This window comes from Calonectris borealis, chromosome 10, assembly GCF_964195595.1.
Source record: "Calonectris borealis chromosome 10, bCalBor7.hap1.2, whole genome shotgun sequence".
In the NCBI taxonomy this organism is placed as follows: Eukaryota; Metazoa; Chordata; class Aves; order Procellariiformes; family Procellariidae; genus Calonectris; species Calonectris borealis.
Genome location: NC_134321.1, coordinates 8,572,193 through 8,590,280, shown reverse-complemented (window position 1 = coordinate 8,590,280; position 18,088 = coordinate 8,572,193). Strand labels below are relative to the sequence as shown.

The 18,088-nt window shown below is 38.6% G+C and overlaps 1 protein-coding gene and 1 long non-coding RNA gene across 5 annotated transcripts in view; one reads left to right on the top strand and one right to left on the bottom strand.

Moving 5' to 3' along the window:
• The window catches only part of ATXN7 (ataxin 7), an 87,548-nt gene that overhangs the window by 9,099 nt on the left and 60,361 nt on the right, over window positions 1–18,088 (top strand). The window contains exon 2 of one of the 3 annotated variants that reach the window (XM_075158697.1): window positions 10,024–10,116. The gene's annotated coding sequence lies outside the window, so the exon portion shown is untranslated. Of the gene's footprint in view, window positions 1–10,023; window positions 10,117–17,741; window positions 17,994–18,088 lie in introns of those variants that run through there. The other 2 variants (XM_075158698.1, XM_075158696.1) reach the window with 2 other exon arrangements.
• Window positions 1,411–17,998, bottom strand: LOC142086123 (uncharacterized). 2 transcript variants are annotated; one of them, XR_012674974.1, is made up of 5 exons: window positions 17,917–17,964; window positions 15,668–15,734; window positions 10,581–10,669; window positions 7,838–8,498; window positions 1,411–3,387 (listed from the first exon to the last, which is right to left on the bottom strand). It is a non-coding gene; the product is annotated as an uncharacterized LOC142086123 (long non-coding RNA). The 2 variants fall into 2 exon arrangements; XR_012674973.1 differs by lacking the exon at window positions 15,668–15,734 and having other exon boundaries at window positions 17,917–17,998.

Genomic DNA, 18,088 nt, shown 5'->3' with positions numbered 1-18,088 from the left:
GCAAGTATAGTCGTTCTTTAAATAAGCAGTTGTTCTCTGTTGGCTTCTGTGCAGGTGGTGTCTTTTAAGCAGCTGCAATACTGTCATTGCTTGGGGAAAAATAAGTAATGGGTAGCCCTAGCATAAGACAGCTTCTGGTAGGTATAGGTAAGGTACAGGGCTGTTTACTGTGGTCGAGAAAAGTATTATAGTAATTCACATCAAAATGTGAATTTTTTTTGACAAAGCTGTAGAAATAGGAAACTATTACCTTAACTATGTGTCACTGTAGTTAAAGAAGAATGATTTCTGCTACTCCAGTTGCCAGCAGGGTCCAGACTTTACTAGGGCCCATTATTCTTTTTGTTGAGAAAGGAGGAAAGAGTCATTGGAAATTTCATGATCCTTTTTGCCAAAAATCATCCGATGTCAAGTCAAAGATCTTCCCAGGCAAGTGTCTTCATCAAGAGGCATGTTGAGACTGTGATATAGTTATCTGTTGTTATCAGAGAGTTTAAAGGTTAAGAGTAAAATTTGCTTTAGAAATATAAATACTTCAAAAATAGAAAATGTACCTATTGAGAGTTTATGCACATAAATATAATATTGGAGGATATATAAATGAAAAAATCACTTTTATGTGGTTTATGTGGTCGTATTTTGCAAAGATGTACTTTGATGCTTTCAGATTAATTTTTGTCTTTTTGTTTTTCTTGCCATTTGGCGAGTATTTTTCTGTGTTTCTAGTTCTTCACCAGCTCTTCTTGGTGCACCATCTCTGATATCAACAGGAAGGTGCATAGTTTTGCTGCAGGGCAATGGGGCCAACCTTCTTTTCATATCTGTGCTCACACCATAATAGTGACATTTTATTATCTCAGGAACATGACTTGAATTTTTAAAGTGATAGGGATATCACATATACTTTTGCTTGGTTTATTTATAAGTACAAAACACTACATATGGAAAGAGTGGCTACTGTGTTCCAGCTGAGCTTCCTAAACTTTGTTAGATAAAAAAATGCATATATTATTAAGGATCCTGAGTTTCTGAAAATCAGACTGCTCGGTTTCCTTTAGTTTTGAAATAAAGTATTAATTAACTGCACACAGGCAGGACAACAGAGTCTGTATTGAATGAAATTAGGAAAGAGGAAGTGTGGAGACACCAGTGAAATCGCTTAAAGATCTGAAAAACATGATGCATAAACAAGCACCGAAAGAAGGCAATTCCTTAAGTAAGAGGGGACTGAGAGAGTGGGAAGACAGATCTATTGAAGAGCATTGCAAAGCGTGGGGGGCTTATGGCAGGCAGGGAAAGAAATAGATCAAATTGCAGCAATGAAGAGTCAGCATGGACAAAAACAGTTTTCTAGCGGAAGTATTGAAACGTTGGAATAATCACCAGTGGGGACGATGGTGCTTCCATTGCCTAAGGTCTTTAAAAACAGGTTCGATTACCTGTATTGTTCCCACCAGATAGTTTAGTTATCATGCCCTGGGGCTGAGTGCCGGACTAGCTGATCTTTGGAGGTTCCTTCCATCCCTCCTTTGGTTAACAGACCTTTAACTACACATCACACAGATTTTAATAAGATCAGAGTACAAGACTGATACACGCTGAAACCTATTTTCCACCTCTGTGACCTGTTTAGCAGTTCTATTGCAACTGGAAGTTGTTACATCTATAAGAAAGGCTATGGTAGTTGTCAAGTAAAGGTTATGTTTTTCAATGGGTTTGGGTTTTTGGGGGGGGTTTCTTGCATGTCGTCCTCCAGGACAATGCTATAGCGAGTACCTGTCCTCCTGCCGTTTAAATAATACTCTTCTCTGCTCTAAGGTTGCATCCAGGCCAGTTATAGAATTGTTATTCTACTTGGTAAAACTAAGAGGATTCGTGGAGTGGCTTGTGGGGAAAAAGTGTGGCCTGAGTGTGGATGTGAATGAGCAATTGTTCCAGCTGACTGCATGCATGCACGAGGTAGAATTTGTTGATTTCTGTAGACTACAACTTGACATTTGGTTCATGCGTAGGTAGCCATGTTCAACAATGAGTTTTGTAATCCCACTTAATTTCATTTTATCTGTGAATATGTATCCCCTTAGGAAAAATTAATTTCTTAGTGGGACTAGCAGTAAGAGGAGATACACCAAGTGACCTGGAGGTTGTGTATCTATCGCAACGACAAATGTGAGAAGAAATCTTATGTTTTTATAGTGCTTCATTACCAGTCTTCTTGACCATGAGCAGAAGAGTAAGGAAACTGGAGAACTGATTTCTTCACAAGACATTATTAGCCATAGCTAATAAATTATTTTAATAACTGAAGAGTATGCTAGCATGCACTTACACAGCTGTGGCTTCCTATCTGTGTGTGGTTTGCAGAGAAAGTAACAGCTACTGGGACTATGTTAAAATGTGAATTATTATATTCTCTAGGTAAATAATAACAAAAAAATCCTTCCTTTTATTTAGTTAAAGAGTATCGAGTGGTTGTTTGATTAATGCTTGAGTATTGAGTGCCCTATTAATAGCTACATAAGTAGTTAGTTAGAAAAAGATATTATTTTTATATAGTATAATAAACAGCTGTGAATTAATATAGTATATAAATATGTGTCAAATTTAAGAAGTGGTAAGAAGTGTGTAAGAAGTGGTGTTGGCTTGGGTGGGCTTTCGTAGACATTTAAGCCACTATATATTTGGGTCGGTATGAATGTATTTCTTAAAATGAAAATGTTAAGGTTTTTAAAATAAGTTCCATGCCACTAGAAAGACATTTTAAATCTCATTAGTATCAGTAATGTCATTAATGTTAAAGCTTTGTCAGCATTTTTACACAGGTAGTCTTTGAAAGGTGAATTGCATCTTCAGCTAACGATGAAATTTTGTATTCAGTTTCATAGCATGGCCCAGCATGTTTCTTAGCAAACAATCTGAAACACAGGATTTACTTGAAAAGCAGTACAGTGCTATATTTTCCCAACACGTACAACTTAAGTGTTTGTAACAAAATGCAGTTGCAGTTTTTGGAGAAAAGCAGGAGACATGGGCCAAATGCTCATTAGTCAGAAGGCATGTTAAGAAGAGAAACCCAAATAATTGAATTTTTTAAGCTAGGTGTAACTTTCTAGAATGCGAGTTCTTGGTTTCTTTGAATGGGATTCACATTTCTCTCATTGCTCTAACATTTTTCTCCTTCTTGTTACCAATACTGTGTTTCATGTGAGGCGGTGTGCTCTGACTCTAGATGGCAGTCACTGGTAGGCAAAGGGAAGAATCCTTCTGGATTGGCTTGGACCCTGCAAGCCTCTGCACCGGTTGGCTTCTCTAACTGGAATTTTTATGGTGTTGGACAGCAATAAAAGTGTCCTCAGCTTCTCTCCCTTCCAAACTGCAACAGAGATACTATGAAGAAAGAAAGAAAAAAAAAAAAGGCAAAAAATAAGAGAAACTGAGAAAATGTTGCAGGGAAACATGCATAAAAGAGAGCTTTAGTAATGCTGACAATAGTGAAGAGATTTCTTTTATATCAGCAAGACTCTTGTCCTAGATTAACAGAAATACTTTGTTTCTAATGGAAGAAATACCAGTTTCCCACTAAATTCAGTTTCAAAGAGTAAAATAGATTGACCAAGGTGCAACCAGGGATAATAGGAGTGGAGGAATGTGTGATTGTAATCTCATTTAATCGAATGAGGATTTCCTCACAGTCTCACGGGCACGTGTTGTTGGAGAAATAGTCGTCTTTTTGCTTAAGACCTTGTGTCTTCCGCCACCCTCTTTCCCCCCCATCCTCCCTTTGCAGTGTCCATCCTCTCTTAATTTCCAAGCTCCTTCCCATTTTTTTTACAGGTAATTCCTTTCCTTCATACTTGTTAGCAATCTGTCTCTTGACTCTCCACTCTCTCTACTCTTTAAAGTAGGACAGGCTTTAAGTTTTTTCTCTCCTTTTCTTCTTATAGATGCTGTTTGCCTTCCTAACTTGTCACTACTAAACATTTTAATGTAACACTGTGGTTAGAAAAGGCAGCAGCACGCAAGCAAATGAACAACAGTTTCTCAGCACTTGCTGTGTAGGGATGGTTACACTTCATGAGATAAATCCTGCTTGATAAGAAAGCTGTTGTTATAATAAATACAGTTCAAAACCAGGAATTAATCTATAGATTTTATTGATCTCTGGTTTCAAATGCAGTGCCAAATTATAGTCTTGTTTATGTATGTGCAAATCCCAAGAAACTCTTTGGAAAGTGCTAGAGTCATTCTGGATTTACAGAGGTATACTTAAGATCAAGTTTTGGCCTTCAGTTTCAATCATATTGCATATTGTATTAACTACCAACATTAGTAAAGGTACTGTGATCCTGTAAGCGCTTTGCAAATATTCTGCAGGACATTTTATGCACTGAAAAAGAGTAACTGAAAATCAGATGATCTTGATTTTTGCTTAATACAATCCTAGTAACAAGCTTTTAATTTCTTAATGTACTAGTTTAACTGTGGAAAACTACTGGGTTTTGAAAGGAAGGGTGCTTTAGTTGCAGAAGAATGAAAAAGGCAACCAAAGCTTTAATTAGGTCTTTATTTTTACATGTTTATAATGAAAAATACCATTGACATTTTACGCCAAGTTTTGCAATTCACAGTCAAGTGCATTTCCAGAGCCAGTTTGAGAAATGTGGACTATCATTTGTGAAGGAAAGCTTTCTGAGAGTTAGCAGTAATTTAGTACAGTTTTCTGTGTGAAGTTCATGTGCAAGAAAGACGAGATAGAGATAATTCTGGTATTATGTCAAGATTATGTATTAGGATGACAGGTATCACAGTCCCTAATAGATCGCACAGTACAGAGATAATGAAGAGTGATGCTTTCTGTTCTCAACCCTGCCTTGGGCCTGGTAGGTAACTGTGGGCAAATCACTTCTCCTTCTTCAATTTCTCTGTCTGTAAAAATGATGATAATGATGTGGATTATTTTGTGTTTCGTTTTGAGATCTAAAGGGAACACAGAGAAATGAATCAGTAGGAACATGATGGGAAATATAAGGTGGTAAAATAAGCATCTGTGTTACGGACAGCTTTGTACTGGCAACTGATTATAAAATTATTGATTCTACTGTTCTTTCCTGTTGAGGGTATTACTATGTACTTGTACACAGCATAGTAGAAAAAAAATCTTGCTATTTCTTACGCTAGCCTATCTTTCAGCTTCTCATTCAGAATTTACGATAAGGCTATTCTGCTTTTATTCTTGCCCATTACCATCCCCACGAGGGACAGTTAAAGCTGTAGTTAATGGAGAATAAGGACAGGAAAGGTCTGTCTCTCTTTCTTTTCTCTATCTCCTCCCTTTCTATCTCTCTGTCTCTCTTTGGCCATTGAAAATGTAGGTCATATTGCATCACCACAAAATGGAACAGTCAGAAAGGTGTTTGAAAAATGCTGACATCCTTAGCCTGGGGTGCATGCCAGTGTCCTTTGTTTACATTGAGAATAGTGGTGTACCTGTGTAGGAACCAGCATCTCTGGTAAGGTTAGTGGTATGGTACCTAAATTATGAGTCAGATTTTAAGATGACTTTCATCTGCCTGCAGTAATTTAAAATTAGACAGATAAAATGCAACCACTCACAATAATGATATACATGAGGAGCTAATTTGAAATCTTTAATCTGCAATAACCGTGACGGTGTAGTTTGAATAATATTACCTTTAAAAGAGAAGCTCAGTAATAAATTTTGCAAATCATCTTAATCATGTACTCTGCATTGTCTTGATTAGCTGTGCCTTTCTGTCTTGAAAAGTATGTTTATATTATACGTTTGTATATTCTTTTTAACATTACTGTTTTACTTCATGCACCCTTTTAAATGAGCCAATTTTATTTAAAAAAATGGAAAATCCTGATGTCCAGTGTCTTATTGCTTGCTACCAGTCTTTTGTTTTTTGTGTTTCTGATGTAATACAAGTTGTAATTGGTATGAAATATTCCTATGGCATAAAATGCAGAACATACCTTTTTCTTCATTACAGTTGTATATAAATACCATTTTTAAAGAAATGTATAAATATAATTTCAACTGTCCTTATTTATCTTAGATGCAGTAAGCTAATGTGTTTTATGGATTGAACTTTCAAATGGTGGTATAAATCATACTGCAAGATGCAGGTGTTTTGAAATATAAGACAAGGTACTCACTTATAGAATATCTTTTATTTTTTCTGAAACCAAGTATTTTTCTAACCCGTCTGTTCTCTGCTTTGTGTGATTGTACTTAAACAGTTGAAGTGCAATATGCAAAGGCTTCTTATGACTTTGTATCTTACTGCTAAACAAGACTTCTAAGTTAAAAGAGAAATTGTTGGAAGATAAAACCAAAATTAGTGATAGCATGGTTTGCTGAGCAAAATAATGAATGCAAATCTTTTCCCATTGCCATTAGACAAAGGAAAATGACAGTAGTGAAAGTTAAGACACCTCAAGTGCACTTTGCTCTGTGTAATTATTTTGCAATTTTTATCAATGTATTTAGAATTATCCAAAAGCACTTGGTTGTTGTTTCTCCATTGGCTAAGATATTAGTTATTTAGTAACTAAGATATTAGTTATTTAAGTTTGACCCTTCTCATTATCTATGAAGATACCGATGCATGTTTGAAACAGTTTCAAAATAACTTGATTATTATTATATTTTGCACCGGCTATTCTGTTGCATTTGTGTTTGCACAAATAATAGTAAATATTTAGGTAATTCTGAGAAATATTTTATATTGGAACTATAAGGAACTATAAGGAACTATAAGAAATCTTGAGATGCTGCAATTTTGTAATTGGTATTTACAGAAGTTTGGTATCTAATCTCTATTTGAAGCATGTAGCTGGTACTTACTTTTTAATCTGTGAAGATGTAAATAATTGTGTCTCCCGACGGGAATAGGAGGGCCAGTTGTGTAATTCGTAGAGCTTACAGTTCTTATACCATCTTTGACCCCCTGAGATTATGTAGTTGGTGGGTCCCGAGTCCGTTTCCAGCACAATTGAGATTAGCCTGAGAATTGCTCTGATTTACCCCTGAGCTACTAGCTAGCCATAACAGCAGTCCCTAGCCTTCTGCTGGCCAGCTCGTGTTCTTTCAACACACACCTGCACCCATTTTTCCAAGGGGCAGAATAAGACCTCATTAAGTTATCCCCATAATTACAAAATGTCTAAATGAAGCCCAGTATTGGGGGTGGGTGATTATACCTAGCGTGTCTATATCTTTGTTTATATAAATGTATACATTGTATTTTGTCTTAAATGTGGATATTTAGTAACTAATAAAGGAGAAAGAATGTTCCAAAATTTAGGCACATTCTTTGGTGCCTGTTTCTGACAGCTGAAAAGAAAAAAAGTTAAAGGAGTTTGGATAGCTGAGGCATTAGTTTTGATACTTTCTAAAGTTAGGAATGCTTTATCACATACATTTATGTTTCCTTTTTTTTAATAAGTTGCTTTGCAATTACGATTTTCATGAAAGTATGTTTCCCTTAAGTGGATAATATGCGTTAGTCATCATAACTATGCCTTTATTATATATGTCTGTGTAGATACAATTTTGACTGGGATATAGCTTTTGCTCTGCCAGGTTGTGACTTCCTGTCTTGCATATCAGTAACTCCTCAAAGTATTCAACAGCAATTGCAACCAAGTCTCTTTGATAGTCAGGCATCAGGAGTGCCTTAGTGCTAAGACTGCTTCGCTGGTTTGAAAATGCAGGCCTTTTTCCATTTTCTTGGATTGCTGCTTTGGCTATTTTTGTCATCTTTCCATCTTTCAACTAGCTCTCCCTTTTCCAGGGTACCGAAGTGCTTACCTTCTGGAGAGAGAGCTCCTCTTGGCTTATTCTCAATCATCCGATTGCTTCCTTGCATTGCTCTTTGCTGACAGTTGTGGTTGTAATTGACCTGCTGTAAATTCTCAACAAGAATCATTCCTGTTCTTTGCCACCCATTATCCAGAGAAAGAGTTCTCTTTAAAGGGTCATTAAGCTGTCATTTTACTCTTTTGAAACTTATTCTCTTAACTTCCTTCAAACTCAACTCCAGATGTAATCCCTACAGCAAAATGCACAGGTGGTGACATAGTATGCTCTGATCTCTCATATATAGGAATAAAATTTTTGCTGATCCTTCCTTCACCCTCATCTGGTGCATTTTTTGTACTTACCATTTACTTATCGCCCTATTTCTAGATTTTTAAGTCTTTGGAGAAGTCTTCTGTTTTATAGGTAGTTTTTGTTTTCATTTTTGCATGAAGCAATGGAACTTGCCTTTTATGTAACAAATAACAATTACATCAGAATAAAAGAAAGGGCGTTTTGAATGCAGAGCTCCCATATCCCCTAAAGAAATTCGGGTAGAGATGGACTTCCACAGCAGGGAAGTCATATGCTTGAAGGGATTGGGACTTCGAGGGTAAACACTGAATGATCTTCTGTGAAGGGGATGGTCCGTATGAATTCAGAATCTCCTGTCCTAAACAGGCAAAGGAAAAAAAGGATTTTTGACGAACACTGCATTGCCTTTCCCAGTGAGCAGCAGCAAGAGTTGAAGAGAAAGTGTTATACTGTAGTATTCAATGAGATTTGTATGTGTAACAAGGAAATACAATGTTTTCTGAGATTTCTACTAGTGTAGAAATTTGTTAACAATTGGTTTTATTAACTGTAAAGCAGAACAATGACTGCAGAGGAGAGAGAAAATAATACTGTACTTGCTCTCAAGTGTTGTCCACTGCAGACAAGAAAATTTTGGATTTTATTGAGTAACTAGAACGTAATTAAGCTCGGATATGCTTCTAAGGATCAAGTATGTCACTGAGCAGGGTAAAGCTTAGAAATAGTAAATAGATCTGTAGGTGATCTCAGTCAAGATAGTGTCAGCTGCTAAGCTGCAGTTTAAAATAAAACGAAAAAAAGGGTTTTATCCTTGGTGCATAAGAAGAATTTAAAGACATGAACTCAGTTTGCAGACAGCTTCCCAGAGGAGCAGCAGCAGCAGGGAAAAGCCTCGTTCTGCACCTTCCACTGGGGCAGAGCCCTACCGCCTGTGGGACAGCTTGGATGCCCTCTTGGACTGCATTCCTCTTGTCTGGACTTTAATCCTTGGAGGGGAAAAAACCAGTTTTCTCTGAAGAGTCATCTGGTCCCAGCGCTAGACTGGCTTATCTATATCTATCTTGATGACTTTTTAGTAGATGAAAAAAATCACCAGTTTAATTCCAAGCCACTTATAAAAGTCAGTTATTTGATCTTTACTATAACCTGCACAAGGATGAGTAAAATTTTTTTTTTTAAGTTTTAACAGGACTTTGGTTTAGCTTTACCAATTAGGCATTGATTTATGCTAAACCAAAGCAAACAGTGCTTAAATTTGGTTTATATAAACAGTAAGTTTATAAGCATTGAATGAAAGGATTTTTAAAACCTGATCTTGAGATGATAAAAGTTTCTTTTGTGGGAAAGGCCTCAATCTGTACATCTCTCTAATTTTTGTTAAATTCTTCATCAGCGATACAGTAATAGTCACTAATGACTATTACGTGAGGGATCATTTTTAGCAATCCGCGTTCTATGACATGGTGGTAAAAATGTCAATGACTGCGTTCCGAGAGCCCCTGTTGTTGGAGTAGTGCTATATTCTAGAAAAATCCTGTGTAGAAAATCCAGCGCTGTCGTGTTACCAGCTGATGATACAGACCTTCTGCTTGGAAATCTGGTCAGTAATAGTCGATATAAGTGCAGTAACTGGGCTGAAGATTGAGATTTCATCCAATGCATACCTTTCTGGTAATGTCAGGCTGCCATTTAAAGAGCTGCTCTGTACATACGAGTGCATAACAGCTCCCTGCTTACCTTTCAATTTTAAATCCATTGCAGAAACTGTATTTGTAAAATTGATAAAATTTTTGTATTAGTTTTTAAATAGATACATTTCTAGTTATGAAATGGAGATAAGGTTTCAAATGTCTTATTGCTGTACTCTTTTTGTTTTCTTTCAGAATTAATCAGGTACAAGTTAGGAAAAGTTTCCAAAATCTGAACAGATGAAGATCAATTGATAAATCAACCCAGCGATTCACCATACTTTCAAGGTACTGTGACATGCTTGACCAAATATTTTCCTTAAGCGTAATATTCACATACTTTAGATGTGAGAAGCGTGGAGAACAGGATATTAGCAGGGTTGCAAAGCAAGTCTGAAGTGTTACCAGATGCAGTGGGGAGCCTTTTTTTTTTTTAAATGCAGGTGTTTAATATACGTTTCAGTGGGAAATAAAGCGACCTTGCAATCAACCTAAAGGGAGTTCAATGCATGGAACAGTCAAACTTAAAAAGATAAAAGTAAGTTGGATTATATTTCTCAATTACTTAGATGAAGTGATTGGGACAAGTAAGATGTGGCAGACAGGCATATTTTTAATTTATTTATTTATTATATTTTAGAAGAAGTAAACTTCTTTTTCTGAATAACTATGTTTTTGTCTATTTCCATGTTTCCTTGATGCTTTAAAGCATTTGAAGGCTGTTAGGCCCTGGTATATACCATACTTGTTACCTTAGAAGTTCAGAAAGTAGAGTTGTAAACGGAGGCAAAGACTGTACAGTTGCCTAACACAGTGGGGTTCTTCTCCGTGACTAGCATTCCTGGCAAAATGTTAGGAGAAAGAGAAAATTGTGATAATTAATTGAAATTTTGGCTTAAAAGCTGTTAGTGCAGATTATTTTATCAGGTACTGCTAGTTCATTGAAATAGTATCTGTTTCTCTGTTTCCTTTACATTTGTCTCTACTCTTTATTATCACGTGTTTCACCATTTGGTATATTTTTGCTTGACATCACGAAAGAAAAGACTTCACTCTAAGTTTGCATTTTTCTTGTGCACAGACTTGAAGAATCCAGTATATTACAGCCTGGCTAGTATTTGCTGTGCAAATCATCTTTTAATATATCTTAAAATATATTGCAGCAGAAAGGGCCATTACAGTTAGTATGGAGCTGGTTATTTAAGTGGCAGAGTTAATCTGGGCTCAAGAAGAGTGAGGAATGTTTGTCACGGTGTGGCTCTTGCAATATGTAACATTGGAAACTGTAATATATGAAGTTTCTATAACAAAATGCTTCCCCTGGATTTTCCAGCAGCCTGAGAAGTGGCTATATTAGTGACCCAGAGTGCCTGGAGTTGCAAACTAAAGTCGGCATTGTTCTTCCTCGTCACTAAATAGGGCCACAACATCTATCAGATTTTCATATAATTATAGGAAGGTCTAGTTTGGAAGAATCCTCTGGACAACATCTAGTCCAGCCTTCTGTTGAAAGCAGGTTATCCGAGGCCTGGTCAAGCCAAGTGTTCAGTATTTCCAGCAAGGGAAAGTCTACCATTTCTCTCAGCAACCTGTTCCAATATTTAATTGTTCTTACAGTGAATATTTTTTTCTTGTATCCAGACAGAACTTCTGAAGCAACTTGTGCCTGTTGCCTCTTGCCCTAGTGTTTCTTGTGAAGAGGGTACCTCCATCCTCTCTATAACTGTCTTTTACTTATTGGAAGACTATGATTACATGCCACCTGAGCCTTCTCTTCTTTAGGTCAAACAAACTCAATTCTTTCTCATTTCTTCAGTAAGTTTTCCAACCTTCTAATCACGCTGGTGGCCCTCTGCTGGACCCTGTCCAGTTTTTTAATGTTTCGCACTGGCCCAGTCTTCCAGCGTGTCACAGCCTCTGTACACAGTGACCCTTCCTTCCCATGTGTCTACCTGTCTTCCAAGTTTCATGTCATGTGCAGACTTGGTGAGGATGCATTTACTCCCATCATCCAGGTAATTTTAAAAGATATTGGATAGGATTGAGCCCAATATCGACCCCCAAGGAACTCTGTTTGTGACTGATTGCCAGTTTGATTTTCAGCCATTACCACTCTCTGAGCACAGCAGTTTAGCCCGTTTGCCACCAATCTCATGGTCCACATCCTTGACCTTTCAGGCTAAGTCTCTTAGCACCGTTGCATGCATCCTGTCAAGTCCCATAGGCCTGTCCATGTCCAATTTGTATGATATTTTGTTGCTAACTTGCTAAGCGTGTGGTCAGTGCAGGTAGTATCAGCAAGCAGCAATCAAATGTGAGAAGAACGGTATAAATTTAAATTTCCTTGTGCCAGGCTTCTCAGGATCCTTGCTTTGATGTTAATCAGCATGTCAAACTTCTGAGGGTATGAGGACTCAGGCAGCTTCGCATCATAGGTAGGCATCATTGTGGTCTCAAGGAACTTGAGTCCTGTGGGCTGTGCTTGGACCCAGAGTCTTCTGCCTCAGTGAACTGCCAAGGAGCCATGTAGACAAGCTGGCAAGAAACCAGGCAGAGTTATGAAACCTTGCGTGGTAGGTAGGTTCCATCGGAAGATCGTTGATATCAAACTCTTCCCATTAAGTGCTTTGATTTCAACAAATGGAAATTCAGCACTAATGTTTTGTTACAATTGACCTGAATAGCTGTGTATTTTAATCATTCTAAATTGTAACATCATATTCTCTGTGTATAAATGAGAATTTAAAAGGTCATACCCATTTCTGATTCCTCTGATTAAAATGATTCATCTGCATAGTTAGGTTGCCGAAATTGTTTTAACATTTCCAAATTCAAAAGGTGATTTTAATACCTTATGTAAAATAAATAAAGATTAGTTTGATTTCCAAATCATTAACTGGATGTATTTTGCATAGTTTTAGCTATTTACCTTTAACACTTGAAAACTTTGTATCACTATTTGGTGTTTTCTCTGTAAAAGTCTCTTCAAGAATTGACAGTATTTAGTGACATTTAAGCAGGGCAAGGATCTGTGTTCCTGTATTCCTTATGCTCCTTATTCTGCTTTAGGTTGCTATGTTATCAGTTCTTGCAGGAATTTGACTTGCGTTTAAGACATATTTGATAGTTAAGTAAAGAAGGAAGTGGTTGCAATGTCTTGTTAGATACTGTATATCTTATTAACACATAGCAATGACATAGGTTTATAATTTGGGTGTAAAAATATTATGTTATCTTCTGTATAGTCATCGTGAAGTTTGGGGTCATCTATAGCATTCTCATCCTAATGCAGAATTCTTCTCAGATTTACTTACGTTTATTAGCCTCCATTCCCCCACTCCTTCTCCTCAGAAAAGGATACTTTAAGTTAGTCTTCTACTCTTAATACTATTGTTCTTTTCCCTGGTACAGGTGGTTTATGGTAGGTATCCACAAAAAATTCATATTCCAGTATTTAAAGTAGCTGTATTCTGGCACTTTTGAGCATCTTCAGCTCCCCCTTTGAAGTGTTACTCCTAAATAAAATTATACACATCAACCTGTTCCCAGGATCTGTGGGAGAAGGGTAATAGACTGGCATAGTTTGTTGTATAATTTTTTATTGTGTTCTGCTCATGATTATTATTCTGCAGGATCACAGCCCTGTGTATAGTTACAGAGGGAGAAGTTGCTTGATTTCACTGGCGGTGAGAGTGAACTACAGATTACCATAATGCGTTTTTCTTAATGTATCGGTATTTTTCTATAGTGGGGCTTAAACGAAATGGTCTGTTTTGTTATGGCTGGATAGTTCTCCCATCATCTGGACATGTTGATTTATATGAACTTTTTATCTCTTGCTTCCCTACTTCCCCAATTATATTCTTATACTTCTCAGACTGGAGACATATTTTAAAATGCACAAAATGTACTCCCAGTTCCACTGCTGTCAACAGGAGCTGACAGGAGGGTCAGGACTTCACTTCAGCGTATCAACTACTTGAGTTGTCATTTCATCCTGAATCTCATCTACCAACGAGTCTTCACTAATAATATTTGTTCTGAGTTTTTAAGCCCTTCTTGATCATTTCATACCTTTTGGCTAGAATTAACTTATTTGATTTCCTGTAATGCTGTAATGCCCCTCAGATCTTTTCCTTGACAGACCTTTTTATGAATTCACTATTTTTCTTTCTTCGGAGTACTGATAAAGTGACACCCTTGTAGGTTCTCCCTGTCTCTTCCTTTGCACTTCAATTCATGCATCCTTTCGCTTTTGTTGTGGAAAATCATCGGTGAATCCTATCATTGTACTTCTGCTCTTAAAAGATCCATCCTTCCTTTTTCATTGCGGTTAAGAATTATTATATCTCAGGTCCTATACGGAGGCTGTCTTACAGATTCTAACTGAACAGCTGAGGTAGGTGTTCCCTGTTTGAATGGCTTTCCCGGACCACCTGGCAAAAGAATGAAACCTGCCAGTACAGGTGAAAAAATGCCTGCAGTATCATGCCACAAAATAACCATCCTCTGCATTTTTAAGCAGTTACATGCTGTTTGTAGGCATACATTTAATCATAGTATCGCCAACCATGTTTAATATGTTGTTACATCTATTTAGTGAGCTTTAAAACTGTGGGTTTTCCTTTTTTGTATGTTTTGTTTCCTCTTCTGGGCTCCTTTCTTTCTTTTCTTTTGCAGGCTGTGTTAATATTTTTTGTTTGTTTGATTAGGCTTTCTTCACCCCATTATTTGGCTGTTTTCTCTACATCATCCACTGTTTTCTGCTGTTTTCCTGCCTCACATTTTTCCTTCTCCACTTTGCTATCTGAGCTTAACTTCCTCCGTTCTCTGAATACCTGTCCTCATTCACACATACAAGCAGTCTGTGGTTATTCAACACGCTGTCTCAGTCCCAATGCTACTTCTTCGTCTGTTTTGCTTCCTCAGTTAAGCCTTTTGAATTGTAGCATTTCTGGACCACTTCTTATTCTCTTAAGGGAGCATTGGCTTCTAGGCAGCGCTTTCCACACATGAATGTTCTGCCCACTCCTGAGCAGATTCATCCCACTTAATTCTGGGTGCCTAATGGAGGTGCCTAATTTATATGCATGGTCATCCTTGCCTCCTTCTGTGGTCAGTGGGAAGAGAAGGGCTTCTTCAAAAAGTGCTTTGGACCAAGAGGGACCAAACTGATCCCAAAAGTATCCCTGGCTCTCCACTGATTGCCAAGGGAGCTTCAGATGACTATACTCCTGGCCTGGATGTCTCAGATCCGTAATAGTCACCTCTGTTCAAAGTTTACAGCTTGTACATGTGTTTTCAATTCTGATCTCCTTCTAACGTGATGGATTTTCAGGGTTTTCCCTATTTTTCCCTAAAACCATCAATGCATCTGTGTATAGCACTATGGAAACAATTTAAGAGAATTGCACTTGTGTGCTTAAAAAAACCCAAACACATATTCAGCATAGTGAGTTTGTGGGAAAAGAAAATTCTCTCCGCTTCCAGTCCTTGTAAAATTGGTTTTTCATCTGCCCCTATTCCTGCTCTCTGACTAATCGGTCTTGTGCATTGAACTGATGAACTGATCTTACTGCTGCCACTTTCCTCCCTCTACTGGAATACTGATGTATTCACGACATAGTGGGAAAATACTTTACTAGCGGACTAAGGTTTACTAAAGGACAGCCTGAGGCCCAGACTGCAGAATTAGCTCTTGAGTGGGAATATATAGGGAAAAAAGGAGAAGTTGTGAAAGAGGGAGGGGAAAAAATGCAACAAGCAGTTTGAAAGAGCAAAAAAGAGCAAGAAAGGAGATAATCAAAGGTGTATGAAATAAAGGTGGTGTGTGCTTTACCTGTTTGGATGGCACTTCTAAAGCAAGAGGTGCTTTTCAGTGACTTGATGAGAGTCAACCTTAGAAACTGAAGAGTTGATAATATATTGGCTTGTTAAAGTAGTTAGTTAATCAATGTAATTTTGCCAAATTAAGCCATTTTACTTTTGCATAATTTGACATAAATACATCAGCAATGTTTAAAGAAAAGAATCATGTGATGTGTGAACATTAAATTGATATGCTGTGGTAAAATCTGTCGGTAGGCGTTGGTGTTCTATGGCTTTGTTTGGTCACCCATCACTTTATTTGTTTTGTGACCTATGTAAAATAAATAATAGTGAAAGCCTTTATGAATTTGATGGACAGTCGGATATATCGAGGATCTTTTTCAAACTGCAGCTGAGGCAGCTTTCTGACAGCTTCCTCCAGAACAAAGGAGAGATGTATGAATGAAGTAAAGTTTGTAATATAAACCAGAATATTTGACACAGAGAATATAATTCTGTCTGTTACTTGCCTTGTGCTATGGCTGGTGTCTGAATTCAGCTATGGATGTTGTATTAGGCGCCATTTGTGGAGGACTTGAAGAACTAAGCTTGAAAGAAATCACAGATTTTTTTCCTATCTGGCTTCTATATCACAAAAGTAGCTTAGGTTCTGTTCAGAAATTGTTTAATCTGACTGACATTTTTCTTCCAGTGATGTTCTTAGCTTTAATTATAAGTAGTTTTCTATATTATAAAGTATACTATTTGATAATTAATCAAACAATAATGCCCTCCATTCATCATTTGTCTTTAGACTCTGCTCGCATAAACACCTTTACTCATGCTCAGACCTAAGTTGAAGAGTTGTTCCAGTGTTTTGGGAAGCTACAGTACAGTTATGAACACCTGCAACTGAAAGATCAGGGCCCAGCTCAAGAAGCTGATAGCCGTTGTTAATTAATCCTGCTACAAATGTCTGTGGTAGAAGTCATTGTTGCTATCTTTATCTAAATCTCATGGTGTTTGCCTTTTTTTAACCAGTTAAATTAGACTTACAGTGATCAAGAGGAGAGAAAAATCTCACTAGCTATTCTACAATTTTACAAGATATGTTCTGAGTGTGACATAAATTATCAGTTGGGTGGAACACTGAAACTATTCTTATAATTGCAGCCTATCCCATCCCATATGACAATTGTATGATGAGCTTGTATTTATACATCTTTTATATGCATAAATTTGGAAAGAAACATCTATAGCTTGTATAGTTCCACACTTCAAATGAAAATAGAGTGTTAGCTAAGCCTGCACGTACATATACCTCTGCAGGACTGGGACCGCGTGGTCTAAACAAATCAAAACCGTTTTGATTTCTGCTGTCTAGTTTCGCAAATACGCGTATGGGATCTGTGAGCAGTTCCACCGACAGCGCAAGTCCCGTGCTCTCGAGCTTACCTGTGGGCTGAGTACCTATAGAGGAGGCAGCACAGCCTGCACAGATTTATATACGGTTTTTGCTGTTCATTGAAGGTGTTATTACTGACAGTGGCATCAAGTGTGGCCAGAAATCTTTGCAGATCATGGCCTGGGAGTTTGACATTGGTACTTGAACATTTTAGTCGTTTGGAGAGAAAACCCTGTAATAAATGGATCCTGAAACCAAATTTTTTATCAAAGAACTTGATTTTGCAAAGCTTAAACTTTGTTACTAAGAGTTTTCAGGCAGGAAAGCATCCTTTAACCGTCGCTTTTAATACCGCCCAACGTCATCCCAAAGTTCAGGCAAAAAAAAGCTGTTGTTTAAAAAGAAACGCGGAATAACAATGACAAGACCCCCCCGGGAGACAGGTTACGAGTATAACGATGGCAGCGGCGAGCAGGAAACTCGCTCCGGGCGGGCGGCGTGTCCGTCCCCCCCCCGGCCCGGGGGCGGTGGCTCCAGGCGGGGGCGGGGGGGGGGAGGACGCCGCCGCCCGGAGCGAGTTTCCTGCTCGCCGCTGCCTTTAAGGAGGCGCCGGGTTTAAGGTGGACCGGCGAGGAGGGGCGGGGCGCGCAAGCCCGGCTCCGCCCCGCCGCGTCGCGTCGCTGGTCCGCCCCCCTTCCCGGGGCAGCGGGTGCCAGGCGGGGTTGTGATGCGGCCGTTGTTTTTGTAGGGTCGCGGGCCGTGGTGCGGAGCGAGAAAGGCGGCCCATGGAGCCGGGGAGCGCCTGGCGGGCGGTGTAGCCCTGCCCTCCCCCCCTTCCGCTGCTTTGTTAGCGCAAACACACAAACGCGCCTCACCTACACGGTGAAGAGGAAGGGAGCGCTCCCCGTACAATAATGGGCACCCGGCTCCTGCCCCCCGGGCCGCCGCAGAGGTGAGTCGACGCCGCCCCAGGGCCGCAGGTTCCCGGCGGGGAGGAGAGCGAGCGGGCTGACAGCGCCGCGGCGCTTCCTTAAAAGCGCGGCGCCA